At 49.3% G+C, this 27678-nt stretch overlaps 1 protein-coding gene and 1 pseudogene across 20 annotated transcripts in view; one reads left to right on the top strand and one right to left on the bottom strand.

Moving 5' to 3' along the window:
• PIK3CD (phosphatidylinositol-4,5-bisphosphate 3-kinase catalytic subunit delta) overlaps positions 1-27678 on the bottom strand; it is a 72724-nt gene that overhangs the window by 23517 nt on the left and 21529 nt on the right. For 5 of the 20 annotated variants that reach the window (XR_014806991.1, XM_005664977.4, XM_013998954.3 and 2 more), the window contains exon 2: positions 12116-12234. The exons of 4 other annotated variants lie outside the window; for them this stretch is intronic. The gene's annotated coding sequence lies outside the window, so the exon portion shown is untranslated. Of the gene's footprint in view, positions 1-12115; positions 12235-14078; positions 14256-15017; positions 15650-27678 lie in introns of those variants that run through there. 11 more of the 20 variants (XM_003127540.5, XM_084962695.1, XM_084962690.1 and 8 more) reach the window with 7 other exon arrangements.
• Positions 13713-15356, top strand: LOC146402552 (uncharacterized; annotated as a pseudogene).

The raw sequence follows: 27678 nt of genomic DNA, 5'->3' as shown, positions 1-27678 counted from the left end.
CAGGGGCCACACAGACCCTTCTGCATCATGCTGATCAAAGCAGAGTTTTTTGGTGCTTTTTTTTTTTTTTTTTTTTTTTAAGGGCTGCACCCGTGGCATATGGAGGTTCCCAGACTAGAAGCTGAATTGGAGCTACAGCTGCCAGCTTACACCACAGCCACAGCCACACAGGATCCAAGCTGTGTCTGCGACCTACAACACAGCTCATGGCAACGCTGGATCCTTAACCCACTGAGGGAGGCCAGGGATCGAACCTGCGACCTCATAGATACTAGTCAGGTTCATTTCCACTGAGCCATGATGGGAACTCCCTCAAAGCAGAGCCTTTATTGGCCCTTGTTTGTTGGCTACAGCAAGCAGTGGCTTGATGTGGGATCTCAGTTCCCAGACCAGGGACTGAACACCGGACTGCAGTGGTGAAAGCACCGCGTCCTCACCACTAAGCTGCCGGGGAACTCTCTCACATTGGGCCTCTGGACTGGGGTTTATTCTCAGGACTTCTCAGCCTCAAGGAGTCCTCCTCATCAGGTGTTGTCTCCCAGCCACTCTCCCACGGGGAAGGAAACGGCACTTTGCTGTCGTCCAACTTAAGCAGAAAGTGAGAGCGAGGGAGCCTCTCAGAAGCCGAGCAGAAGATGCTTTACCCGGAGGACCTGCTTCCAGGGGCATCTCCTGCAGGTTCACCCCAAAGGAGCTTTCCAGAAACCACCACCCTTTGCTGGCTGTCAGATCCTTCAACCAGCACGTCCTCCCAGAGACCCTCAAGAAAAAGAACGTGGGGCCCCTCCTCCGCCCAGAAGGCTGAGGGTCCCAAGTCCTATCATTCATTCACTCACTCACTCACTCATTCAATCAGCAAATATTTATTTGAGCACTCTCTAGGTGCCCATCAGGGACGGGGACAGGTACCATCCTTGCCCTGTTTTTAGTCCACCAGGAAAAGACAAAAAAAAAAAAAAAAAAAAAAAAAAAAAAAGAAAAGAAACAATTCAATAAAGAAGATGATTTCAGACAGTCAAGGAGTTGGAATAGGATAAAACAGGGGTTTGCAAGGAGGGTCTCCTTTGGGTGGCAGGTCAGAGAAGGGTCCTCAGGTGACATAATGGAGTGGAGGCCTAAATGATGAGAAGGATCCAGCAAAGACCTATGCAATAAGGTTCTGGGGGCCTGGAACGGGAAGTGCAAAGGTCCTGAGGCAGGAGACCAGGTGATGGGAATCAAGGGTTAAAGAGGAGATTGGGAGAAACCAGAAGGCTGATCCTGTAGGGCCTCGTACCCTTGGTGAGGCTTTGTCACCACCGCAGTGGGAAGTCGCTGGAGGGTCTGAGCAGGGGACAGAGGTGGCCTGACTGTATGCTTTGTGAAGAAGCCTGCTTTGGCTGCTGTGGGGAAAACGGAAGGAAGGGAAGCAAGACAGGAGGTGGGAAACCAGTGGGACCAGGGCCCAGGTCAGGGCTGCAAGGCAGACTAATGAGGGAAGGCGCTGAGCCCCACGGGCCACAAAACGCCCCAACCCTCTGCTCCTAACAATCTGGGGATCAGGCATGCCAGCAGCCCAGCCTTGCAGCCTGCATCCGTCACCTTCTTAAACGAATGACCACAGGACAGAAGGGGACCGCATGGCCCAGGGCCCCCAACAGGTACAGTTTTAGGACAGATGTGCCGGTCTTCCAAATGACAAAGGGGCTTTTTTTTTTCTTTCTTTCTTCTTCTTGTCCAGGCAAGTAGGACATGCTGAAGACCATGCCCAGGACGAGGAAGGAAGGGCTGTCGGACACCCCAGCTCCCGCCATGAGAAAAAGGGGTTGGAGGGGGAAGGAGGAGACTGGATGAAACAACAAAGTAAGGGGACATGGTGCAGAAGGCCCGGTGTCTGCCTGGAAGGTGAGTTGGGGACACGAACAGCCCGACTCCCTGGTTTCTGTGTCTACACCCGTGTCTGCTTCTCTCATTTCTTTTTCTTCTTTTTTCTTTTTAAACACGCTCCCATTTTAAGTGTGTTTCCTTTGAGTCCACACTGTTCAACAGGACATAACTTTTTTTTTCTTTCTTTTATTCCTTTTTGTCTTTTTGCCTTTTCTAGGGCCACACCTGCGGCATACGGAGGTTCCCAGGCTAGGGGTCGATTCAGAGCTGTTGCTGCCGGCCTACACCACAGCAACGCCAGATCCAAGCCGCCTCTGGGATCTACACCACAGCTCAAGGCAACACTGGATCTTTAACCCACCAAGCGAGGCCAGGGATCGAACCTGAAACCTCATGATTCCTAGTCAGATTCAGGGATCCAACCCACATCCTCACAGACACTGAGAACACACTGAGCCACAATGGGAACTCCAATAGGACAGTATCTTCTAATTTGAGTATTTAAAAAGGAAAAAAATCCTCAGGGGGAAATCCAAGACAGACATCAAAGAAGGAGAGGTGTGGGTCTTTGGAAATTCTGTTCTGTATGAAAAAAAAAAAAGGGAGTTCCCGTCGTGGCACAGTGGTTAACGAATCCGACTAGGAACCATGAGGTTGCGGGTTCAGTCCCTGCCCTTGCTCAGTGGGTTAAGGATCTGGCGTTGCCGTGAGCTGTGGTGTAGGTTGCAGATGCGGCTCGGATCCCGCGTTGCTGTGGCTCTGGTGTAGGCCGGAGACTACAGCTCCGATTAGACCCCTAGCCTGGGAACCCCCATATGCCGCGGGAGCGGCCCAAGAAAAAGCAAAAAGACCAAAAAAAAGAAAGAGACTTCTGCCTCCTGCTGCTGCCATCAGAAACAAATGAGCCAACTACCCCGCTATAGATTCGACCCCAATGATCTCCGGTGATGCTCAGGGCATGGCCCATCCTGGGAACCTTGAGCCTGCACCCAAGCAGAATCTCCCAACACTGCCCAGCAAAATCAAGAGAAAAATCCATGGTTTCAGATCCGGTGATTTGGGGGACTTGGGAACTTATCCTAAGGAAGCAATTCAAAAGTGAAAAAAAAAAAAAAAAGCAAAGCTATATGCACAAAGATATTCATTTGACGTTGTTTGTGAAAGTTGTAAATCAAAAATAATGAAAGAGGCGCTCCCATCATGGCTTAGCTGTTAACGAACCCGACTAGCATCCTAGAGGATGCGGGTTCAATCCCTGGCCTTGCTCAGTGGGTTAAGGATCCAGAGTTGCCATGGGCTGTGATGTAGGTCAAAGATGCGGCTTGGATCCCGAGTTGCTGTGGCTCTGGCGTAGGCAGGTGGCTACAGCTCCGGTTGGACCCCTAGCCTGGGAACCTCCATATCCCATGGGTGCAGCCCTAGAAAGACGAATAATAATAATAATAAAAGAAATGGCTGAGTGGATGATCATAGAGACGACAAGAGTGAATATAATCATTATGACAATTCATAATGCAAATAATCCCCACATTAAATGAAACCAATAATGGCCCAAACATTTATCCTGGCAACATGTTTACAGGCAAAACATTTCAAAAAGACAAAGAAAATAAACAGAAATTGAAGAAACATTGTAAATCAACTCTACTTTAAAAAATCCTGCATTAAAAAAAAGAGAAAATAAAAACAGCTGGATGTCACAATACTGACTTTTATATTTTAATATCTCTGAAAGTTATGGAAGCACACGATTTTAAAAATTAAAACTAGGAGTTCCTGTCATGGCTCAGTGGTAACGAACCCAACTAGGATCCATGAGGATGCAGGTTCAATCCCTGGCCTCACTCAGTGGGTTAAGGATCCGGTGTTGCTGTGAGCTGTGGTGTAGGTCGCAGACATGGCTTGGATCTGGCCTGGCTGTGGCTGTGGTGTAGGCCGACAGCTGCAGCTCCGATTCGACCCCTAGCCTGGGAACCTTCATATGCTGTACCTGGGGCCCTAAAGAAACATAAATAAATTAATTAAAACTCACATGTTTGCAGTCTGCAATAATGCCATTCGCAGCAACACAGATGCAACTAGAGATTCTCATACTAAGTGAAGTAAGTCAGAAAGAGAAAGACAAATACCCTATGATATCACTTCTATGTGGAATTTAAAATATGGCACAAATGACCTTATCTGCAAAACAGAAACAGACTCACAGTCATGGAGAGCAGACGTGTAGTTGCCAAGGGGGAGGGGGTAGGGAGTGAGATGGGCTGGGAGTTTGGGGTTAGATGCCAGCTATTACGTTTAGAATGGACGGACAACAAGGCCCTCCTGCATAGCACAGGGAACTCTATCAATCTCCTGGGATACAAATGTGTAACTGAGTCACTTTGCTGGACAGCAGAAACTGCCACAATGGCCAATCAACTATACTGTAATAAATTTTTTTAATTAAAAATGCTTTAAAAAATAAAAAAATAAAAAAACAAACAAAAATTAATTAAGTAATTAAAAATGCTTGCAGCAAAAAATTAGCAGTCGCCTGACCTACATATCCAAACATACCACCCCCAGTTTCAGTTGGTTTTTTTGGGTATTTATCTCTACATTTCTTTTTTCTTTTTTTTGGCTGCACCTGTGGCATGTGGAAATTCCCAGGCCAGGAATCAAACCCACAACAGTAACCAGAGCCACAGCAGTGACAACAGCAGATCTTTAACCCATTGAACCACCAGGAAACTCCTGCATTTCTTAATAATGGATTTAGATGGAGATATATATATATATATATATATATATATACTTATTTTAGGGCCACACCTGGGGCATATGAAAGTTTCTGGGCTAGGCATCAAATCAGAGCTTCAGCTGCTGGCCTACACCACAGCCACAACAATGCCAGATCCTAGCTGCATCAGCGACCTATCCTGCAGCTCATAGCAATCCCAGATCCTTAACCCACTGAGCGAGGCCAGGGATAAAACCCGAGTCCCCATGGATACTAGCTGAGTTCTTTTTTCCGTTTCTTGGGCCGCTCCTGCGGCATATAGAGGTTCCCAGGCTAGGGGTCTAATCAGAGCTGTAGCCACCGGCCTACACCAGAGCCACAGCAACGCGGGATCCGAGCAGCATCTGTGACCTACACCACAGCTTATGGCAACGCCGGATCCTTAACCCACTGAGCAAGGGCAGGGATCGAACCTGCAACCTCATGGTTCCTAGTCGGATTCGCTAACCACTGCGCCATGATGGGAACTCCACTAGCTGAGTTCTTAACCCACTAAGCCACAACAGGAACTCCTAGACTGATATTTCTTGACCTTCAACTCTTTTTTTTGACCTTCAACTTTTAACTTCTTTCCTTAGGAAATGAATGTGTGCTTTCCTGCGCGCACACGCGCGCACACACACACACAAGCGATGTGATCATTTTTTGTTAGTCATATTTTAGGAGTTCCTACCATGACACAGTGGGTTAAGAATCCAACTGTAGCAGCTCGGGTCCCTGCAGAGACAAGGGTTTGATCCCCTGCCCTCGCAGTGGGTTAAAGGATCTGGTGTTGCCGCAGCTACAACTCTGATTCAATCCCTGGCCCAGGAACTTCATAAGCCTCAGGTGTGGCCATAAAAAAAATAAAATAAAATCACACTTTAGTGCTTCCATCATTGTAACTATGTAAATATTGTTCAAAAATAAGCCACATGCTATCCCATGATTTCTTTCCTTGTTCAACTTTTTGTTACTCCTGTAGTTGATTGTTGCCTTATATTTAATTATCTTTTTTTAATGTATGATATGTAATTCTTCCCTCAACTCTCCAACTATAAACCAATAAAATCCTCATAATACAGCAAATATGTCAGATAATCCATCAGATCCATTTTATTTGTAGAGATGTTCCTCTAAGGCCCCTGAGCCAACTTGCTCTAGATTGGGCTGGCTGCTCTCTAGAGCAGCTGCACAGCTGTGGTATTGGGACTTTTCACTATCCTCCAAGGAATTTCCTTCCCCTTCTCTCCACCAGTCAGGGTTCTGTATTGCAAGGGAAGAAGCTGACTGTCACTGATTTTTTTTTTTTCTCCTTTTCTAGGGCCACTCCTGCAGCATATGGAGGTTCCCAGGCTGGGGTCTAATCGGAGCTGTAGCCTCCAGCCTACACCACAGCCATAGCAACTTGGGATCTGAGCTGTGTCTTCGACCTACAGCACAGCTTGCGGCAACACCGGATCCTTAACCCACTAACCGAGGCCAAGGATCGAACCTGCAACCTCATGGTTCCTAGACAGATTCGTTAACCACTGAGCCACAATGGGAACTCCCTGACTCTCACTGATTAATCAGGGAAGGAGCTGACAGATTATTTGACACATTTGCTGCATTGCGGGAAGGTTAATAGTCCTGCTGGAGAGTTTGGGGTAGAGTTAGTGATTAGTACACTGAAAACAAAACAGATAAAAATCTGAGGCAACTATTAACTCCAGGGAAAACAAAAAGTTGAACACACACAAAAAAATGTAATTGTCATACATTGTGTGGCCTCTATAATTCAGAATCACGTCTAATGGCAAAACTGTTGGTATTGCCACTGAGTACTGGGTGCTACTTTGTAATCCTGCCACTTCTGGGCCAAGAACTCAAACTTGCAGCCCATCTCTGCTGGCACCAGAAATGACAGCTATCACATGCTTCATCCCTCTCTTCTCTGCCAGAATATAGCATAGGTACATCTCATCAATGGAGCCTACATCACAGGTCCTGGCTGCAGGGGAGGCTTGGAGGAGGGTACTTTTCAGGTCCCATGGTGGGGTGGGTGCTTTTTTTCTCTCCCCACTCCCAAGACTCAAAGTAAGACAACAGCTGGAGTTCCCATCATGGTGCAGTGGTTAACGAATCTGACTAGAAATCATGAGGTTGCAGGTTCGATCCCTGCCCTTGCTCAGTGGGTTAAGGATCCGGCGTTGCCGTGAGCTGTGCTGTAGGTCACAGACATGGCTTGGATCCCACATTGCTGTGGCTGTGGTGTAGGCCAGCGGCTACAGCTCCGATTAGACTCGTAGCCTGGGAACCTCCATATGCCATGGAAGTGGCCCTAGAAAAGACCAAAAAAAAAAAAAAAAAAAAAAAGTAACACAACAGCTGAAACACAGAAAGACAATTACACAGGGTACCACTGGTTCCTCTTTGCTGGTTTACCCTTTCACCTTAGTGGCGCCCATCCTCCAGTAGCTTTCTTGAAAAGAGACACAAGGGTTCGGAGCTCCCTTCGTGGCTCAGTGGTTAACGAATCTGACTAGGAACTAGTGCAAGGGAGAGAAATGGAGAAGGGAAAGTTACTAAAGAAACTCTAGTTGTAGTGCAGTGGAATGAATCCGACTAGTATCCATGAGGACGTAGGTTCCATCCCTGGCCTGGCTTCATGGGTTAAGGATCCGGCATTGCCATGAGCTGTGGTGTAGGTCGCAGACACAGCTCAGATCCCAAATTGCTGTGGCTGTGGTGTAGGCCGGCGGCTACAGCTCTGATTCGACCCCTAGCCCGAGAACATCCATGTGCCTCGGGAGCAGCTCTAGAAAAAGACAAAAAGACCGGGGGAAAAAAAAAAAAGAAGAAGAAGAAGAAGAAAAGAAAAGAAAAAGAAAAGGGATACGGGGTGGGGGTGGGGTTGAAGATTCACAGTCTGAAAAAAATGTGTTCAGTCTATTCTTTTGCTTGAATGACGTTTACAGAATTCTGGGTTGGGAATTAATTTCCCCTGGACATTTAAAAGAGTTGCTCCATTGTCCTGTGGCTTCTGGTGTTGCTTTTGCAAAGGCCAGTGCCACTCTGTTCTCTGATCTTCTCTGGGCGGTCAGGATTCCCTGTGCTGGCTTTTAGTAACTTCTCTCTGGAGTTTTCAAAGTTCACAATGATGTCCCATAGAACACCTTTTACTTTGACACAATGTATCTTTTATTATTCATTAGGCGAGTAGGACACAGAGACTCTTTTTTTTTGTTTTTTTTTTTTTTTGCTGAGCCTACAGCACATGGAAATTCCCAGGCCAGGGGTCGAATCAGAGCTGCACCTGCCAACCTACACCACAACCACAGCAATGCCGGATCCTTAACCCCCTGAGCGAGGCCAGGGATTGAACCTGCGTCCTCATGGATACTAGTCGAATTCGTTTCTACTACACTACAACGGGAACTCCCCTAGAGTTTCTTTAATAACTTTCGCTTCTCCATTTCTCTCCCTCGTGCTCCTATGAGATGCATACTGGATCTCCCACACTAATATTCTTATCTTTTCTTTCTCATTTTCCATCTCTCAAGTCTTTTTGTCCTACTTTCTAGAAATTCTTTATTCAATCTTCCAACTCTATTCTATTGAAAGTTTTTTTTTGGCTGAGCCCAGGGCATGTGGAAGTTCCAGGCCAGGGTTTTAACTTCTGCCGCAGCAGCGATCCAAGCTGCTGCAGTGACAATGCCAGATCCTTAACCCACTGCACCACAAGGAAACTCCTGAAAGTTTTACTTATGCTATTTTAGTTTTAATATCCAAGGGCTTATTGCTGTTTCATTAATATACTTTTTTAAAAAGCAACCATGCTTATGCTTCTGAGCCCCTTTTTTTCTATTTGTTTGGGTCTCTGTGTTTCATGCTAAAAGACTCATTCAATGTGTGATGATCCATGGCTGCCCATTCAAATTGGAGAGAAGCACTGAAAGCTCTTTGTGCAAGGCTAGTTGCTTGGTAGGTGTCGCTGTAAAGTGACAAAGTCGCATTTTTCATGTGAGGTCAGTTTCCTCAGAGAGTTCTTTAATGCCCTGCCTGGAGGATGGGTAGAAGCCAGGCTGCCATGTTCTGGGAGCCAACTAGGAGAGGGTCTCTATATACGAATGCACATATATAAGTATGCACACTTTCCCTGAATCCTTCTGTTCTCAATACAGTGCCTCCTCTGCCCTGGGCTGCTCTGGCTGCGTCCTCTGCTGGAGGGGGCTGGGAGGAGCCACCTGGCTATGCAGGCTGAGAAAGGGGTCTGTGGCTCCAACACCCACTTCCAACCTATCTTCCTGCTTCCAGCCACCACCCCCATATGCCATCACGGGGACACTCTGTAGCCCTTCTTTGGATCATGTGTACACATCAGCTCACTTCCCTCACAGCCACGACATTCATCACTCTAAGCTTTGCTCCTCTTTCATTCGCCTGCTTCCCATCTTTCCCAAAGTCTCACATCCCTCCTCTTCGATCACCTACTTTTCCGTTTCCTAAAGGATTTATATCTTCCTAGTCCTTTACTCTCATTTTAGCAGGGTTTTGAAACAGAGCAGAGATATGCATTCAGTTATGTTTATGTGGAAGTTCATGATAATATTTAACAATAAATAGAGTTCCCTGGTGGTGCAGCAGTTAAGGATCTGACATTGTCACTGCAGCAGCTCGGGTCACTGCTGTGGCATGAGTTTGACCCCTGGCCCAGGAACTTCTACCTGCTATGGGTGTGGCTCAAAAAATTAACAATGAATAAAAATCAAGTCTCCAAAGATACACACAGAAGACTCTCTAGGGAATGGGGGGAGAATACTCTAATAAGGAAACAGTGGTTCTTTTGGAGGAGGTAGGATTATAGAAGAGATATGCTTGCAAGGTGGGGTTTTGTTTTTTTTTTTTTTTGTATTTTGTAAATTTTCAACAGTAAGTAGGTATCCTTTACAAGTAAAAAAGTATGAGAGTTTGGAGTTCCCATCGTGGCGCAGTGGTTAACGAATCCGACTAGGAACCATGAGGTTGCAGGTTCGATCCCTGCCCTTGCTCAGTGGGTTAAGGATCCAGCGTTGCCATGAGCTGTGGTGTAGGTTACAGACGCTGCTCGGATCCCACATTGCTGTGGCTCTGGTGTAGGCCGGTGGCTACAGCTCTGATTAGACCCCTAGCCTGGGAACCTCCACATGTCGCAGGGGCGGCCCTAGAAAAGGCAAAAAGACCGAAGGAGAAAAAAAAAAAGTATGACAGTTAAAAATCATTATTAAAAGGCATCTTCTGAAACACAACTCAAGATATACACACACAGATAACAAATGCTGGGTGTGGAGAAGAGGGAAGTCTCCTATGTTGTTGGTGGGAGTGTAAGTTGTAGCCACTATAAGAAACAGTACAGAGCTTCCTCAAAAAACTAAAAATAGAACTACCATATGACCCAGATGCCCTGGGCATTTATCTGGACAAAACTATGATTCAAAAAGGTACATGCACCCTTGTATTCATATCAGCACAACTGACAATAGGCAAGACATGGAAACAACCTAAAAGTCCACTGACAGATGAATGGATACAGAAGATATGGTATGTATACACACACACACACACACACCCCACACACACAATGGAATACAACTCAGCCATAAAAAAGAATAATATAATGCCATTTGCAGCAACATGGATGGACCCAGAGATTCTCATACTGAGCAAAGTAAGTCTTGACAGAAAAAAAAAATACCACTAGAAAGCCACTTACTGGTGGAATCTAAAATACGCCGCAAAGGAACTTATCTATGAAAGAGACTCACATAGAGAACAGACTTATGTTTGCCAAGGGAGATGGACTGGGGAAGGAAATGGAGCAGGCTTTTGGTGTTAGCAGACACCAAGTGTATACATATACTGTAGAGCCCTGGGAACTATACTCAATAGCCTGTGATAAACCATAATGGAAAAGAACGTAGGAGCTCCCTGGTACCCCAATAGTCTAAAGATCTGGTGTTGTCACTGCTGTGGCTCAGGTCACTGCTGTGGCATAGAGTCAGTCCTTAGCCCAGGAACTTCCGCATGCCATAGGTGTGGCCAAAAAAAGAGAGAGACTATATAAAAGAATGTATATATGTGTAACTGAATCACTCTGCTGTACATGAGAAATTAACACAACACTGTAAGTCAACTGTACTTCAATTAAAAAAAAAAAAAGAGCATAAACAGGTATGTAGAAGAAACTCTAATCCCCCAAAGCAGGTCTACACAATCCATGGTTCTTGCCTATGTTCCAGGGAGTTCTGGGGTTCCACAGAAGTACCCCAAAGCCTTGAGAAGGTGTCAGGAGTGGGACAGAGGGCTGAGTGGAAGTTCCAGTACAGTCTCACTTATACTACAGTGGCACTCTTTCAATTAGCCTTAGAGGTTAAAATTCTGCTTACTACTTTGACTTTTTTTTTTTTTTTGGCCATACCTGCAGCACATGGAAACTCCTGGTCCAGGGATCGAATCCGAACCGCAGCTGTGACCTATGCTACAGCTGCAGCAACACCAGATCTTTAACCCAATGTGCCAGGCTGGGGATGGAACCCACACCTGTGCAGCCACCACCGCTGCAGAGACAACGCCGTATATCCATAACCCACTGTGGCACAATGGGAACTCCAATATTTTGATCTTTTTACAGAGATCCAAACTAACAAAAAGTTTGAAAGTACCAGTGAAGATCTAGAAAAAATGAGGTTAGGGTAGTGGGGAAGCTCTAACTCTGAGCCCCACTGGAACCATCAACAATGAGAGTAGATGCTCCAGCGTCTGTATAAGGAGGACAAGGCTGTGCATCCACAGAATACAGGTGAACCTCACGGGTCACTAACGGAGCTGCTGGCCTACCAACCTGGGAGTGTGCTCGCCATCCCCAGTTACTGCCAAACACCAAAGGGGGATATTTTGCCAACGTCAGCCTCTGGCCTCAGTTTTCTCATTTGCACAATGCAAGGACTACATTCATCATCCAAGCTAATGTCCTAGAAGTTCCAAAGAACAGCCTCTCACTGATACAGTGACTGCCAACTCTCCAGAGAAACAATGTCCCTAAGGACTCCTTGAGAAGCAATATCGAGTTATGAAACTCCAATCCATTTCCTTTGGAAGAATATTTTAATTTTTCTCTCGCCAAAGAGGCCAGCCCAACTCTACCATGAATGGACCAAGTCAAATACCAAATGGTGCAGCTTAATAATGGGCTCCAGGGCTCCTTGGAGCAAAGCCATCCCTTCTTTCCCATCCTTCCCAGGCAGCAGCATCCTTCTCTTGGGAGGCTGGCCCGGATCTAGTTCACATCCCCCTCCATCAGCTCCCAGAACAAATGTGGGTCACTGTCTTCCTTTTAGCATTCCAGTCCTACAGAGATGTTCTCCTTTGGCTAGATAGTTACAGAGGAGGGATTCCATTCAAATTCCTAGCCTATCTAAAAAATAACATCTCTTCTTCCCCCTCCCTACTTGTTTCCTTTGCCCAACCTACCTCTCTGGAATGGTCCAAGAAAGACCAACAGCAAAGGGCCCGCTGCCTGGTAGGTGAAAGATGCTTTGGAACCGACGAGTGTCATTCCGCCCTTGCCTGACTCTGAGCTCCTTATCTGTCTGAAAACAAAAAGAAAGAAAGAAACAGGGGGAAAGAAGGAAAGAAAGAAGGAGGGAAGGAAGGAAGGATGGGAGGGAGGAAGGAAGAAAGAAAGAAAGGGAATCATTAAAAAGAGAAAGCCTCAGAAAAGTTCTGTGCATTCTCTTACAGGACTTTAGCTCAAAAGCAACTATTTGACTGAGGCTCTCTTTTTGCAAACCAGTCACATCGTGCTTGACGGGCCTTTTTCTCCATCTGTGTCAACGCCACCCCCAGCTCCCTTTGGTGGTACTGAAACAAACCACAGGAGCATTGCCAGTGCCCGAAGCGGGAATTTATATACATACAGATGACTCAGATCGTTTTTAGAGTTGTTTGTTGGTTTTGTTTGGTTTTTGAAAGCAAAGCAAGTGATCTGAGCCAAGCCTACGTTGGAGTCCCATTCAATAGCTGCAAAAAGCAGGTCTGTGAACTCGAGTTCCCCATTCAAGACCCAAATCGCATCATAAAGGGAGATGCATCCTTGCTTGCTAGAGATGAGAAGGAAGGATGTGTGGGGAGGGGTCCACCCACTCACTGCATCTGTGGTGCTTCTCTCCCCACTGTGGGCGGCTCCTGGAAATAATCTGACCCCAGAGAGAGAAAGACACCTGAGTTCCGGAAGCCCAGGCGCCTGGGTTCCAGCAGCAGGACCCAACCCACCCCCTAACTACCTGCCCATCAAGAGACTCCCATCTGGATCCCCCCGGCTCCTGAAAAGCAGGAAACTTAAACCACTGGCTTCTCCATGAGTGAAAAAGCAGTTCTAGGAAAACATTGGAAAAGGTGCCATTCCAAGAACACATTTCCCAAGGTCCAACCTGGAAGTCTCGTGGTCAGCCCAATCCCTGGAATGATACTCCGTGGAGGACCCTGCTCCAGGAGCCCAGGAACACCGGCTTGGTGGTCCCTCCACTCAGCATCCAGGGAAGAATGACAAGGACTTCCCAAGGCAATGCCGGCAGAGACGTGGGAGATCAGCAGCAAGAGTTAAGAAAGAAATAACTTCCATTGCTGACCAACAGAGTTTATCAACAAGAGGACAAAAAAACAGCAGTTCAGTCACAGGGAAATGAGACGCTATCATAGAGGAAGCACTTTCAAAACGAGGAAAGACAAAGCAGAAAGCATGATGGAGCTGAGGGAATGAACAGTAAGAAAAGGCAAGGAAGGAATTCGTCCCTGGGAATTCAGGTCAGGAAATAGGGAGCCGGGACGGAATGCACAAGAGGGCGGCCAGGGAGGAGACTCTTCCCGGGAGGAAGATGCGTCTTCTGCTCTGGCCCTCATGCTGGCCGGGACCTCAGGAGCTGAGTCTGCCGCCCTCTAGCCCTCTGGGTTCAAGGGCAAAGCTTTGGGAGCCAACGCTAGGAAGAGCCGGAGCTCAGGATGCTCTGTCCCGAAATCGGGGGCAGGGGGAGGGGAGGGCGCGCAAGGCAACTGCTCGGTCCCTGACAAGTAAACAGCTTGCCCTGAACAGGCGCGCGTCCTCTGCCGGAGCCCGGCTGAGGGCCGTGCTCTCTTCCATCAAGGGCGGTGGCGGGACACCCCGGATTCCCAGCCCCCCCGCAACCATAAAGGAGATGCAATATGATCAGAAAACAAGGAGAGTATAAATCAGCCCACATCGGAGACCACAACGCGAGAGCAGCCTGCCGCCTCGGCCTCCCCATAGGGGTCCGGTCCGCCCCGGGAACGCGTCTGCCTCCCCCAGCCCCCACGCCCTGGACCCTGGATCGCCCCAGGCGGACAAAGCCCGGAGCCGGGTGGGGCGTGGGCGGGGGCACTGGGACCCCGCAGACGCCCGCACAGGTGGGCTCCGTACCGGGTGTCGGTGCCGGGGGCGGGGCCCGGTCTCCCTGGAGACGGTTGCCCAGGGGACGCGGCAGGAGGGCCCCGGAGCGACTGGAGGGCGCGAGCCTCCTGGCGGCGACGCGGAGCCCGCGGGGGCCTGAGGGCAGGCCCGCGGCTGGGAGCCGGTGAGCGGGGCATCAGCGGAGGGGCGCGGCCCTGGGCGGGGCCCGGACAACGGCCCGGCGCGGGCAGGGCCAGGGGGCGGGGCTTCCCCGGGGCTGGGGCGGAGCCAACCGCAGCGCGGGCACCGTCGGCAAATTCTCATAGCCCCATCCAGGCGAAGCTCTGGAGAACAGGCGACCACTCTGTGCTTCGCAGACGCCGCTGCAAATCCTCCGCGATCCCCGCTCCTCCTGGCTGGCCAGTGGGGTTTGCGCCCGGAACCCGGAGACCCGGGCTACCTCGGGACGCCGGGCCACTTGCACACGCTGGCCCTGCCCCCCCCCCGCCCCCGTGCTGCCTCGTAATCAGAGGACAAAAAATGCCATTTGCAAAGTGAGCGAGGGCTGGTCGGCTGCCAAAAGGCTTTCCGTTCCCGGGCTCCCAGGGAATCACCAGAAAGGGCGGGGCACTGGACCAGTGTCACTGGTCGGGAGCCGGGGTCGCCGGGGTAATTGGCCATCCTGGGCTCTGAGGTCAAATCCAGTGTGCGAGCTCTTCCTCTCCTTTTCAACGGAATTCCCCTTACATGCTGGATTTAGAAAATAAACTGGTTAACCCGGGACTTTCACCACACACCTCTTCATTACAATGAATTATGCTTGCTGGTAGAGCGTCTGTGCGGAAGCGCGGTAATCCTCCTGCACTTTGCACAGCCGCTCGTTTTTACCCAGGCAACCCACTGTACGGTGGGTACTGTTTTTCCCTCGGGTTGTAAATAAAGCCGAAACTCGGAAAGCAAGGAACTTACACGTCCGCATCCAATCTCACAGCCTCTCAGCAGCAGAGCTTTGGAACCACTTTGGTTTGGTACCGGATCGTACACTCCTTCCCCTGCAATGTCCCAGGTCCCCTCGAATGTTCTCTCGGGTCCACAGACCAGGACTTCAACCTTTGCCACAGTGGAGCGCAAGAGGAGGAGGGGAGTGAGAGGTTTAGAGTGACCCCAGGGTGTCCCACCCGGGTGGAGCAGACCCGGGACGGAAGAAGCGGTGCGAGGAACAGCCCTCGCTGGGCCTCTCTGCCCCGCCCATCTCGGCCTCCATCGGGGGTTCCAGGTGAGGCGCCCAAGGCAGGGCCGCTCATCTGAGCCCAAAAGCGCCTCCCTTCGCCCCAGCGTCGCGGAAGACAGCAAGGAAATCGGCCAGAGGCCCCCAGGAATCTTGAAGAAGCCCGGGATGCACGGACCAGGCGTCTGGGTCCTGGGAGGTCCCGCGAACCTCTGCGTCTTGGCCCCCAGGACGCTTGTCAGGGCCGGGGATCCGGGCGTCGCGGGGCATCTCGGAGAAGATAAAGGGGGTCCAGGATGGGAGGACCCCCTCCGTATCCCGTCCCCGGATGTCGCACACAGACACACTCACAAAGACAAGCACTCGCAGGCACGTACACACACACACCCGGCACGGTTATGTAAACTGATACACACAGTGACGCACTGTCACATACTTCCGCACAAGTGCTCTGACAGACTGAATACACACACACACACACACACACACACACTCCTGTATGTAAACACACCATGACACGGACGCTGAGACCACACACTCACACGCACTTGTACGGGTTCACACTGAACCTCATACCTCTACCCACACAGCACAGGGCTGTGTCCTTCGAGCAGACACTCTAGAGAAGGCGGAGCCTGGGCCACTGTGTGGGGACCGCCTGCACCCTTCCCAGGGCTCCAACCTCTGGCTTCCTCCACCTCCATCTTCACTCCTAGGCCGGGATGGGGGTGGGGGTCATGGTGGGGTGGTTGTGGGTGGGGGGAAGTACAGCAGAAGCAGAAGACATTCGGTTGGTGGCTCAGACCCGGACTCAGCCTGGGGAAGGGGTGGGTACTGGTGGTGAGGGTAGGGGTGGCGATGGGGCCCACAAGACGGCCCTGGACAGGGTATCCCAGGATGAGAACAAGGTCACAGCTGGACCTTGGGTGAGCAGAAGCTGGGAGGAGTTCTCTGACAGCCATCCTGACTGGGGAGGGGTGGTATCCCTAACAAGCCCAACCAGAAAAGGATAATGACCCCACAGGGTCAGGCCACCGAAGAGATTTTTCCAAGAGTCAGTCCATCGTCACAGGCTGGAGCACCTCTCCCCAGGAGCCCCGTCCTGCAGACTTCCTTTCTCTCCAGCTTGGGTCTGATTGAAAGTCAAACTCAAAGACAGGGTCCCCATCAGCAATGTTCAAACTGGGGTGTTATCTTTCTCTGGAACCAAGAGAAAAACCTGAGATTCTTTGAAATGGCAAAAGCCCCAAAGGCATCCTGTCTGTATCCACAGATATACCGGGGACTGCACGGACAAACTCCAGAAAGATATGTGACAGTATCAGTTGTTTGAGCGAGAATAAAGTGAATTAATATAGACACATGGAAGGTCTAGAACAGTGCCTGGTATGTAAAGTAAATGCTCAAAAGGGTTTGCTCTCACAGATGGCAAACAGACACAAAACGATGCGGTGCCTTGTTCAATGTCACATAACTAGTTAGTGGCAGAGAGGGAAGAAAAATCAAAGTCTCCTGACTTCTTCCTTTCAAGTTCAGGTATATTAAGTCCTTTCTGAAATACGAGTGAGGGTATAAATAAATTAATTTAACAGATAGATGAATTAGTTTCACCACCGTCAAAAAGAATAAATAGGGAAGTGAGATTCCCACTCTTTGACTAGCTACGGCCAAAAAGGAGAAAGTCCTCCAAGTTCCCGCTGTGTTGCAGTGGGTTAAGGATCTGCTGTTGCCACAGCTGGCACATGTTGCTGCTGGGGCTCTGATTCCATCCCTGGCGTGGGAGCTTTCATATGTCACAGGTGTGGCCAACAAAGAAGGAGAAAAAGAAGAAGAAAGAGAGGGAGCACATTCCTCCTTCTACGTTCCTGAGCCTAAGAAATCACATGAGCCTCTGCTTTCCCCCCCACCGCCCCCCGCAGAGCCCTTGTTACACTCAACAGGCTTGTCAGAGGGACGTTTATTTGCTCCGTTAATCACTCCTTCTCCCTCTCCTGACACTTCCAGGTAAGATCACGGTGAGAAAGGTCAGCTTCTCTCAGCTACCCACCGATATCCCAACTCCCCACCTTCCTGGAATTCTGCTTGGCTCTTCCTACTCACGCTTGACATGACCAGGGGTCAGAATACGCCAACACCAAACATGCCATTTGGACATACAATTATTTTGAATTAAAAGGAGGTGAGAAACAGCCAGGGAAAAAAGGACACTCTGAACCTGAACCCCTAAAAGTGGACACCCATCTCCCTTGTGAGAGGTACTCTCCCTGTACCCGGAGGTCGAAGGCATCCTTACTGCCTGAGACAGGGCATTTGGGGCCACGGAGGCTGTATAAACCATCCTTGCTAACATCTTCACTGTCTTACTACTCCCCTAGCCCCAACCCCTTTGTCTTGTCAAGACTTCATCAGTTGCTTCTTTGTCTAAAAGGTAGAAAAGCTCCCTGCTCTGGTGACATCTTTGAGTCTCAAATCTTTGGGAGGCTTGCATGCCTGTATGCATGTATTCAAATTTGTTTTTCTCCTGTTAATCTGTCTTTTTTTTTTTTTTTTTTTGGCTGCACCTGCAGCATGCAGAAGTTCTGGGGCCAGGAATCAAACCCATGACAGGGCAGCAACCCAAGCCACGGCAGTGACAATGCTGGATCTTTAACCCTTTGAGCCACCAGGGAACTCCTAATATGTCTTTTTATATAAGGCAGGAGGGGGGGTCTCAGCCAAGAACTTAGAAGGGTAGAAGAAAAATTATTTTCCTTTCCCTGGAGCATTTTTAGGCATGGTCAGGTAAGAAAGTTGAGGAGGGACAAGACCTGAAGGCTATAGTCAGAAAAAAAAAAATAAGATGAGACTAACAACAACTCAAAAAAAACAAAAAAAACAAAAAAGCAAAAAAAACAAAACCCAGTTAAATATCTGTCTTAAGTTCTGTTAGGAAAATCAGAAGGACCCTGGAAAGTAATCCTTCTCAAAGTGAGGAGACAATATCCACAGTTATTCACAGAATCCCCCCTCCTTTTTCTGGCTTGATCATTTTACTCTCAAGGCGCAAGGATACAGGAACCTAATTACAGAAGCTTCTGCCTCCCGCTCTCCTGCCATCTTTACATATTTTCATTAATCTCTGAGATGCTCACTCCCTAGTCAACTCAAAAAGTGGCTCATCTGTAGTTAAAAGGGAAAGTTAATTAGAATCTGGAGCTTCTTTCTTTTGCCAATTCCCAAGCATAGACCAAAAAAGTCTGCCTCAACTGAGGCTTTTAGAGTTTGTGACCTGGAGGTGGGGATGGGGGCGTGGGGGATTTAAAAAAATGATTAAAAAACAGATTTAAAAAAGGATGCTCGTGTCTGCAAGCCTCATTCTTTCGAGTGTCAACCTCAGAAGCATCGTGGTTGCAAAGAATCTCCCAGCAAAAGGTAAGGAGCACCAGCCCTGGAGTTAGATCTGGATTTGGGTGAGTTTTCTCATTTCTCCACAGCTGTTTCCTCCTCTGTAAAAAGAACAGACAGGAGTTTCTGCTGTGCCGCAGCGGAGGCAAATCTGACTAGTGACCATGAGGTTTCGGGTTCAATCCCTGGCCTCACTCAGTGGGTTGAGGATCCAGTGTTGCCATGAGCTGTGATGTAGGTTGCAGATGTGGCTCGGAATCTTTTGTTGCTGTGGCTGTGGTATAGGCCGGCGGCTACAGCTCCAATTTAACCCCTAGCCTGGGAACTTCCATGTGCCTCGGTGTGGCCCTAAAAAGCAAAAAAAAAAAAAAAGAAGAAGAAGAAGATCCAGCCAGCACATACAGCTCCAGCTTGGCCAGTGGCGCTAAGGGTCACAGGTAGGGGCTTTGCATCTCGAGTGGAGGTGAGGCACCTGGTTATACCCTGCATCCACCACGGTTTCCTGGGAGTCTTAGGTCTCCAATTCCAGCATGTGATCCTTGTGGGCGAACAGCACGTCTTAGACTTTTTTATACACTTTAGAGAAGAAAAACTATTCCTCTGTGTGGAAAAGGTCAATTGTGAATTTTCGTTCCGAAAAAAAAAAAATGAGAGGAAGGGGATACATTGAGTGCCTGGAACAACAGGGGGTTGTGTGAGTCCCACGTCAAGGCTTACGCAAGATACCCTGGGGGCTCAAAGAACCCATCTTCTAGAATGTCCTCGTGAAACCTCTAGATGTGTCGGGAAAAGCCACTGAGGGTAAGAAAATTCAAAACTAGGAACTTTTTTAAAGTTGAGCCCCAACTTGAAGAAGGTAAAAAGAATGAATCAGGCAACATTAATCATATTTACAGAGCTACAGCTTAAAGATCATTTTGTTAAGACGGGGGCAAGGGGCTTGCCTGAGTCAGTCAGACCCACAGCAGTCAGTGCCTGAGAGATACCGAAATGGACAGCAGCAGAGGGAACGGCAGCTCACATTTTCTGGCCGGTCCAACATGGCTGTCCTCATGCTAAAGGCTTTTATGTTTATCATGAAGATTTAAAACATGGCAGCCAACTTGCACAGGGAGGAGGCGTCTATGTCTCCTCCCCTTAAATCTAGGTGGGCTTGTGACTTCCTTGACCAAGAGAGTAGAGCGGGAGTGATAATAAGGGACTTGAGAGTTGAGGTCATAAAAGGTCATACAGCTTCCATCTGGCTTTGGAACTTGGAGCTCTGAGCATCAGGAGCTCTGAGATCAGAAAGCATCTGTGACTACTCAGAACCAGCATGCTGGGAGGAAGCCCAAGCCAGAAACACAAGCCACTGCAGGCACTCAGGTTGACAGTCCCATCTGAGCCCAGCCTTTGAGTCTTCCTGCCCAGGCAAGCAGACAAGTGAAGAAACCTCCAGGCGATTCCAACCCCCCCACCCTGATGGTCAAGTAAGCAGCTCGATGGGGGCCCCCATCCCCGGAGCAGAGAACACGCTAAGGGCTCAGAGAGGCTAGCCAATGCCTGGGGAGCCATGGTGTGGGGTACTCAATGCCAGCGCCCCCACGCAGTGAAAAGGGGTCTGTGGGCTAATCTTACAGGGTCTCGAGCCACCTGGAGCCCAACATGTGGGGCCTGGACACGGCCCTGACGTCCCCTCCCCAACAGAGCATTCCACCTGCCCATGACCTACCGCTCTCCTGGACTCGATTTCCCATCTGTCCGAGCCAAGGCCCTTCACGCAGAAGGGGGGCCACAAAAGCCACAGGCTGCCACTGCCCAATGGATCGGCGGCCTCTGCGAATGAGCCGATCTTACAGTCCCCCTGGAGCAGTGAATTCAGGGCAAAGAAACGGACTTCAATGGCCCAGAGTACACTTGCACATTGTATGAAAGAGGCGGCCAAGAGCGGAAATAGAAACAGCTTCAAAGCAGACTTGGAACCTGTGGTCGGACAAGGGTGTCTCATGTGGGCCTCGGGGGCTCGGACTCATCCATCCTTCTCCAGCCTTTTGAGCTTGGTTTAGGGAGTCGGAACCTCCCAATGCGGAGAAGCCGGAGGTTGGACCCAAAGAGCTCTCGGTGCACCCACCGAGCTTAGGATGAACCTGGGAGCACCCAAGAGCCCAAAGAAAGTATATGCTAAAATGCGGGAGCCTTTTTCTGGGGGGAAGGTCTGTTATTTTTCAGCGGATTTTCAAAAGGATTGAAAATCTGAAAATGGTGAGAAAGCATTGAGTGGTAGAATCTAGGGCAGGTGGACGGTCTTGCTTTTCCCTTTGGCAGATCTGTATTTTGCACAAATTTCATAGCTAGCTTCTATTGATTCTATACAATTGAGTACATATAGTATGTAGACATACACTCATAAAACATATAGCACATGTATTAAAAACACGTGCATGCCTGGAGTTTCCCAGTGGCTCAGTGGGTTCGAGATCTGGCATTGTCACTGCTGTGATGTGGGTTCAGTCCCTGGCCCGGGAACTTTTGCATGCCATGTGCACAGCCAAAACAAAACAGAACATGTGCGTGCAAAATCTAGGAAAATCACAACCGACGAGGCCTGGAAGATGTGGGCTACCCTCATCTCGAGACCCCCAAATAATATCTTTTAAAACTGCAAACTCTACTTCCTCTCTTCTGTCCTGACCACCCCCCAAATCACTTACATACACACACACACACACACACACACACACACGCACATGCACAATGGAGATGCGTCCCCCTCACAAAGCTCTGAGCTCCTTGGCAGTCTACTCCATTCTCCTGGGTACCCCCTGCTCAGGCTCAGCCCCCAGGCTCCTTCCCCACCTGGCCAGGGGCTTTCACGGCCACCTTCTCTCCTGTGGTCCAGAAAGCCCAGCCGGGCAGATAACCTATAACCCTGGGGGACAAGGCCATCATTAAGTCTGTCTCTCCTTGGCAGGTGTCCCATGCCTCCTCCTTCCACGCCAGGTCTCCAGGCTGCCTCTGCTCTGGGAGCCTCCAGGATAAGTTTAGAACCACCGCCTCTTCTTCCGCTAGGAGGCCCGCCTTTGGGGCTACGGCAAGAGCCACCGTGGCCAAGCACCTGCCATGAACTTGCACCTTTTAGGTGTCTCATGTCCATGTTCACATGTAATCATCCCAACAAGCCCCTAAGGCAGGCCCCCTGCTTCACAGAGGAGGAGAGCGAGGCTCAAGGAGGTTACAGCTGCACAGCCAGCGATGGCAGAGGCAGAGGGGAACCCAGGTTGACTCCCAAGACTGCTTTTACCACTGTACACACTGCCTCTCCTGGGTCAGTGCAAAGGAACCAGGTCTGGGCCACTGGCCAAGAAGACACTTGAGTCCTGTTGCCCTGACGGTGTCACCCATTAGCTTGAGGACATTTAGGTGGACTTCCCGCAAAAGGTTCAAGAGTTGGGCAAGAAGGCAATTGAGAATTCACAGAGCCCAGGCCCTGCTTCCCCTGGACAGAGGGGGAGAATGGGCACCGCCTGGGCAGCCTGGGGCTGGACTGGGTACCAGTAGCTGCACCTTCCTGGCACTTCTCTCTGTAGAGGAAAGGAATCCAGGAAGCCAATTCCACCAGAGACAAAGGACTAGCAAAAACAGAAAGGCTGCCCAGACCCCCGTTAAGTCCTGGAGACAGAGGAGACAGGTGAGAATGGGGTAGGGAAGCCCCCCCTGCATAGCCAAGGGATTCCCAGAGGCCTCGCCCCTCCTCCCACCTGGGACCCAGATCCTCTGCCCCAACTCAATGCTTCCTCCTGGGAAACAAGTGGCCACGTTTAGAGACATCACAGGACAGGGATCAGGGATGGACTCTGACACTTCCTAGCTGGTAATTCCCAGGTAAATTACTAAACCTTTCTGTGCCTCAGTTCCCCCTTTTGGAAAATAGAGATCACACTAGTGCTTAAAAGAATAAATCAGTGTCAGTGCTCAAAAGAATTAATTACTATTCTCTTTTATTTATTTATTTATTTTGTCTTTTTAGGGCCGCACCCGAGGCATATGAAGATTGTCCAGGCTAGGGGTCTAATCAGAGCTGTAGCTGCTGACCTACACCACAGCCACAGCCACGCCAGATCCGAGCCGCATCTGCGACCTTCACCACCACTCATGGCAACGCCAGATCCTTAACCCACTGAGTGAGACCAGGAACCTCATGGCTACTAGTCAGATTCATTTCCACTGTGCCACTAACTCCTAAATTAGTATTTTCAAAGTGCCCAGAACATTGCCTGGCACAGAGTGGGTGCTACAAAAGTGTCCGTTGTTGTTATTATTAGACAAAGACACAGCAAGCTAGATTAACGAAGTTGGAGATTCTTTTTCATTTTTCTTTTTAGGGCCACACCTGCGGCATATGGAAGTTCCCAGGTCAGGGGTCGAATCAGAGCCACAGCTGCTGGTCTACACCACAGCCACAGCAATGCTGGATCTGAGCTGCATCTGCGACCTACACTGCAGCTTGAAGCAATGTTGGATCTTTAACCCACTGAGTGAGGCCAGGGATTGAACCTGCAACCTCACGGACCCTAGTCGGGTTCTCAACCAGCTGAGCCACAATGGGAATTCCAAAGGTGGCAGTTCTGAGCTGGCCAGCAGCAAAGCTCCTGCAAATGCTGCTAATTGGATCTGCATAAAAAGAAACCGTGCGGAAAAAGCCTCCCTTCTAGGGCTTGTCATGCTCATCCTCAGAGCGAGAGGCTGGCAGCGTCTAGACAGGAGCTCTCAGTCACCCCGCCTCCTGCCCAGGCTCCGTGATTTCCACGTCTTTCCTCACCCCTGGTCCAGCAGAGTTGGGGGAACCGTGCTCTCCATCTCCTCTTCCACACATCCTGACCCACGACCTTAGATCGCCAGCCACTCGGGGTGCCAGGGTGCCAGGCTGCCAGGTCCAAGCAAGAGTTGGCTGTGCCTGTGCCCGCAGACGCCCAGTGCAGCTGTCACCTTTCTAATTACACAATGTGGTAAGTGGATGAAATACAGGTGTGAAAAGAAAAGCGTTGCTTCCGTGAAAACAGAGCCAAATGCTTTAGAAACAGCAAAGACAAGTCACTAAAACAAAGTTTCCGCTAAATGAGACTGGGCAAAACAACCCCTAAAAGAGAAGAATTGGGGTTCCTTGGTGACCTCGCAGTTAAGAATCTGGAGTTCAGTCTCTGGTCTGGGAACTTAGCATCCTGCAGGTGCAGCCAGAAAGGGGGAGGAGGGAATAATAAAAATCTATGAGGACTATACACCTTATATAAGAATGATGAACAAGAGAGGTCCCATCATGGCACAGTGGTTAACGAATCCGACTAGGAACCATGAGGTAGCGGGTTCAATCCCTGGCCTTGCTCAGTGGGTTGAGGATCTGGCGTTGCCGTGAACTGTGGTGTAGGTCGCAAATGCGGCTCGGATCCCGCGTTGCTGTGGCTGTGGTGTAGGCTGGCAGCTACAGCTCCTATTAGACCCCTAGCCTGGGAACCTCCATATGCCGCGGGAGTGGCCCTACAAAAGGCAAAAAGACAAAAAAAAAAAAAAAAAAAAGAATGATGAACAAGTCTTACTGTACAACATGGGGAACTCTAGCCAATCTCTTGGGCTAGAACATTATGGAAGATAATATGAGAAAAAGAATGTATATATATATGGATGACTGGGCCACTTTGCTGTACAGCAAGAATTGGCACATTGTAAATCAACTATGATTTTTAAAAATAATTTTAAAAAGAATGATGAACAGATCAAACAAAACCTCTTGGCCTTATATGAATACACCAATGTTTTACACTGATATGTTCTAAGTTAAAATGTTTAGTTGGTTTTTGGTTTTTTTTTTTTGCTTTTTAGGGCCACTCCCATGGCATATGGCATTTCCCAGGCTAGAGGGTCCAGTCAAAGCTGCAGCTGCCAGCCTACACCACAGCTCGTGGCAATGCCAGATCCTTAACCCACAGAGTGAGGCCAGGGATCAAACCCATATCCTCATGGACACTAGTCCGGTTCATAACCTGCTAAGCCACATGGGAACTCCGAGGTGTAGCATTTTAATAATTATCCACCTAAGCCAAAGTTTCAGTTACCCAACCAACAAATCACATAGGATAAAAGGGCTTCTAGGAAGCCAGGCATTTCTTGTCACAATTATGTCTAATCTAATCATGATTTTGCCTTAATCCATGTTTTTTGAACTGTAGTTGGAGACACTGGGCTGGGAGAAGCGGAAGCCACAGAAAAAAACATAAACATCTTCCCAGGGCATCCATCTGACTCAAAAGTAAAGGAGAAATATTCCTCATAACAAAATAAACATGGATTATCATGGAATAGGATGTAAAATTAATGCTAGCCTTAAAAACAAAACTTGAAGCTTCAAAGCAGGGTCACGGTTGGGGTGGGCTGCTGCAGGCTAGGGCTGTCAGCCCAGCTTCTGTCCGGAGCAGCGGGTGGGAATGCTGGAGAAGCATGGCCCGTGGGGGTCAAGGTCACCGCCAGCTGCCCAGACACCTTCCAAGCACTTTCCCACAAACCTGCAGCACAAGGGTTCCAGGGACAGCGGCCTCCAGAGCAGACTCCATGCTCAGGAGCCCCTGACTCACTGCAGCAACTTGCAGGCAGGAGGACATGCAAGCCAGCGTCCACTGCCACAGCCAAGGTCATAGGGGCTGCTCCTGCCACCACCTAGGGGAAGGAAGGAAATAGCCTGGAAAAGCCCTCCACCATGTTGAGCCCCATCTTCCAAGCTCCTTTAGACTTTGAAGAGTTCGAAAAAAGCTGAAAAGACAAAACCTTTGGCTTTAACACATCTGAGAGGAACAGGCTGATAACCAGGGACAAAGCAAGTCCAACTTTTATCTGTAAAAATGGGGTACTTATGGACACACAACCTGTGCTTTCTGGAAGGATCATTCATGGGAAGTCAAGTAAGATGGTGGAGAAATCAACCCCCTCACACAAGCAACCTCAACGACTTATGACCAAAGTACCTGTCCCTGAAAATCCACTCTCCCCTGGACTTCCTGTCATGGCTCAGTGGAAACAAATCCGACTAGCATCCACGAGGACACAGGTACGATCCCTGGCCTCGCTCAGTGGGTTAAGGATCTGGTGTGGCCGTGAGCTGTGGTGTAGGTTGCAGAGGTGCGGCTCGGATCCTGAGCCACTGTGGCTGTGGTGTAGGCCAGTGGCTATAGCTCCTATTTGATCCCTAGCCTGGAAGCATCCATATGCCGTGGATGCAGCCCTAAAAAGACAGACAGTAAGGAAGGAAGAAACTCCACTCTCTCCTACAGCTACAGCATGGGCTGCAAAGATTGATCCATCCAATGGCAAAAACAGCAACTTTTTGAGCACCCATGACCAACTACAGGTCTTTCCCTATTTCCAATCCTCAGGACGATCCAGTAAAAAGAGGCAGTAACATCTCAATCTTCAGAGACAAAACCCGGAGGCTCAGGACGTGAAAGAACTTGCAAGGCACCTGTGTGTTAAGGGTCAAAGCCGAGATCTGAACTTCTGTCCAGCTGCAAAGCTCTTGCTTTGGGGGTTGGTTTGGTTGTGTTTTTTGTTTGTTTGTTTTTCGGCCACACCTACCGCATGCAAAAGTTCCCCGGCCAGGGAACCCATGCCACAGCTGTGACAACACCAGTTCCTTAACCTGCTGAGCCACCAGGGAACTCCTTTGTTGTTGTTGTTGAAGCTCCTGCTTTTGATGCTAACATTGGGCTCCCTTTCTGCTCATTCTCCAAACCCTGCCTTTGCACCACGCGTCCTGCTGGAAATAGGAAGCCACGCACATCTTAAGAGGCCGCCACATATTAAATGTGCTGCTGCACTGAAATTAAAAATAGGTCACACTTCATCACTGGTTTCCAAATGACAGCAGATGGCCTGTATTATTCAAATATTCGTTACACCACTCAATAGGGGAAAAAAAAATCATGACATGGTGAGGTGAGTTGGCTCCTGGACCCAGGAGCCATCAGACACAGGAGCTGTGGTTTGGCTCATCTCTTCATTAGCTGTGAACACGAGAAATGTTTTTTTAATGGAATTTTTCGAGAGGGTCAGGTGAGAGGGGAAAGTTGGGGGGTTTTGGTGTTTTTTCCCCTAGAAGAAATTTCTCATGAAGCTGTTTATTAGAGACCAAGACCCTGGTTTTATTAACTTCCTCCTCAGACAGAGGTCAGCAGCAAAGAGGAAAATGCATGCCTCAAACAATCGGTGTGCTGGACTTACACCCTCCCCTGAAGCCACCTGAGGCCCACTTGAGAGGCAGGAGGAGGCCCCGTTAAGGGGCTGCAAAAGCAGCCTTCGTGGGCAGCAACCCCAGCTGGTGCCAAAGCCCCTGGGGTCCCGCCCCCTGAAAGTTTCTTTCCCCAACTGCATGAAGGAGCATCCGGATGGCCACAGCAGAACCGTCACCAAGACATATTCTGGACTCAACCATTGGTAAGCCTTTACCCCCATTTCCATGCTTCGGAGACTACGGGACCACAGGCAGCGCATCATGGCCTCACTTCACCTCTCAGAAAGGGAAGCATCACCCAGCACCCATTCTTGTATTTGCTCCAGGGAGGCTCACACCCAAATCCAGGCCCACTGCTGGAAAAAAGGTCCATTTCGACAGAGGAGGGCTGTCGGCTCCCTCCAGGTCCATTAGGTTTTTTCTCTTTTTTTTTACCACCCCACGGTGTATGGAGCTCCTGGGCCAGGGATCAGATGCAAGCCGCAGGTAGGGCCTACGCTATAGCTGCGCTAACGCCAGATCCCTTAACCCACTGTGCCCAGTCTGGGATCAAGCCTGCGACCTAGCACTGCAGAGACGCCGCCAATCCCATTGCACCACAACGGGAACTCCCGGGATCGTCCAGCTTTAGGATAGAAAAATGGATTCCAAACTAAAAAGCTTTTGCACAGCAAAGGAAACCAAAAAGAAAACAAAAAGACAACTTTCAGAATGAGAGAAAATAGTTTCAAATGATGCAACCGACAAGGGCTTAATCTCTAGAATAT

The sequence above is a fragment of the Sus scrofa genome, chromosome 6 (assembly GCF_054392235.1).
Source record: "Sus scrofa isolate SSC_HxYL_T2T_F1_AM1 chromosome 6, Sscrofa_HxYL_maternal_Yorkshire_Landrace_v2.0, whole genome shotgun sequence".
Lineage (NCBI taxonomy): Eukaryota > Metazoa > Chordata > Mammalia > Artiodactyla > Suidae > Sus > Sus scrofa.
The sequence above is the reverse complement of the archived record's forward strand: the minus strand, read 5'-3'. Positions and strand labels throughout refer to the sequence as shown.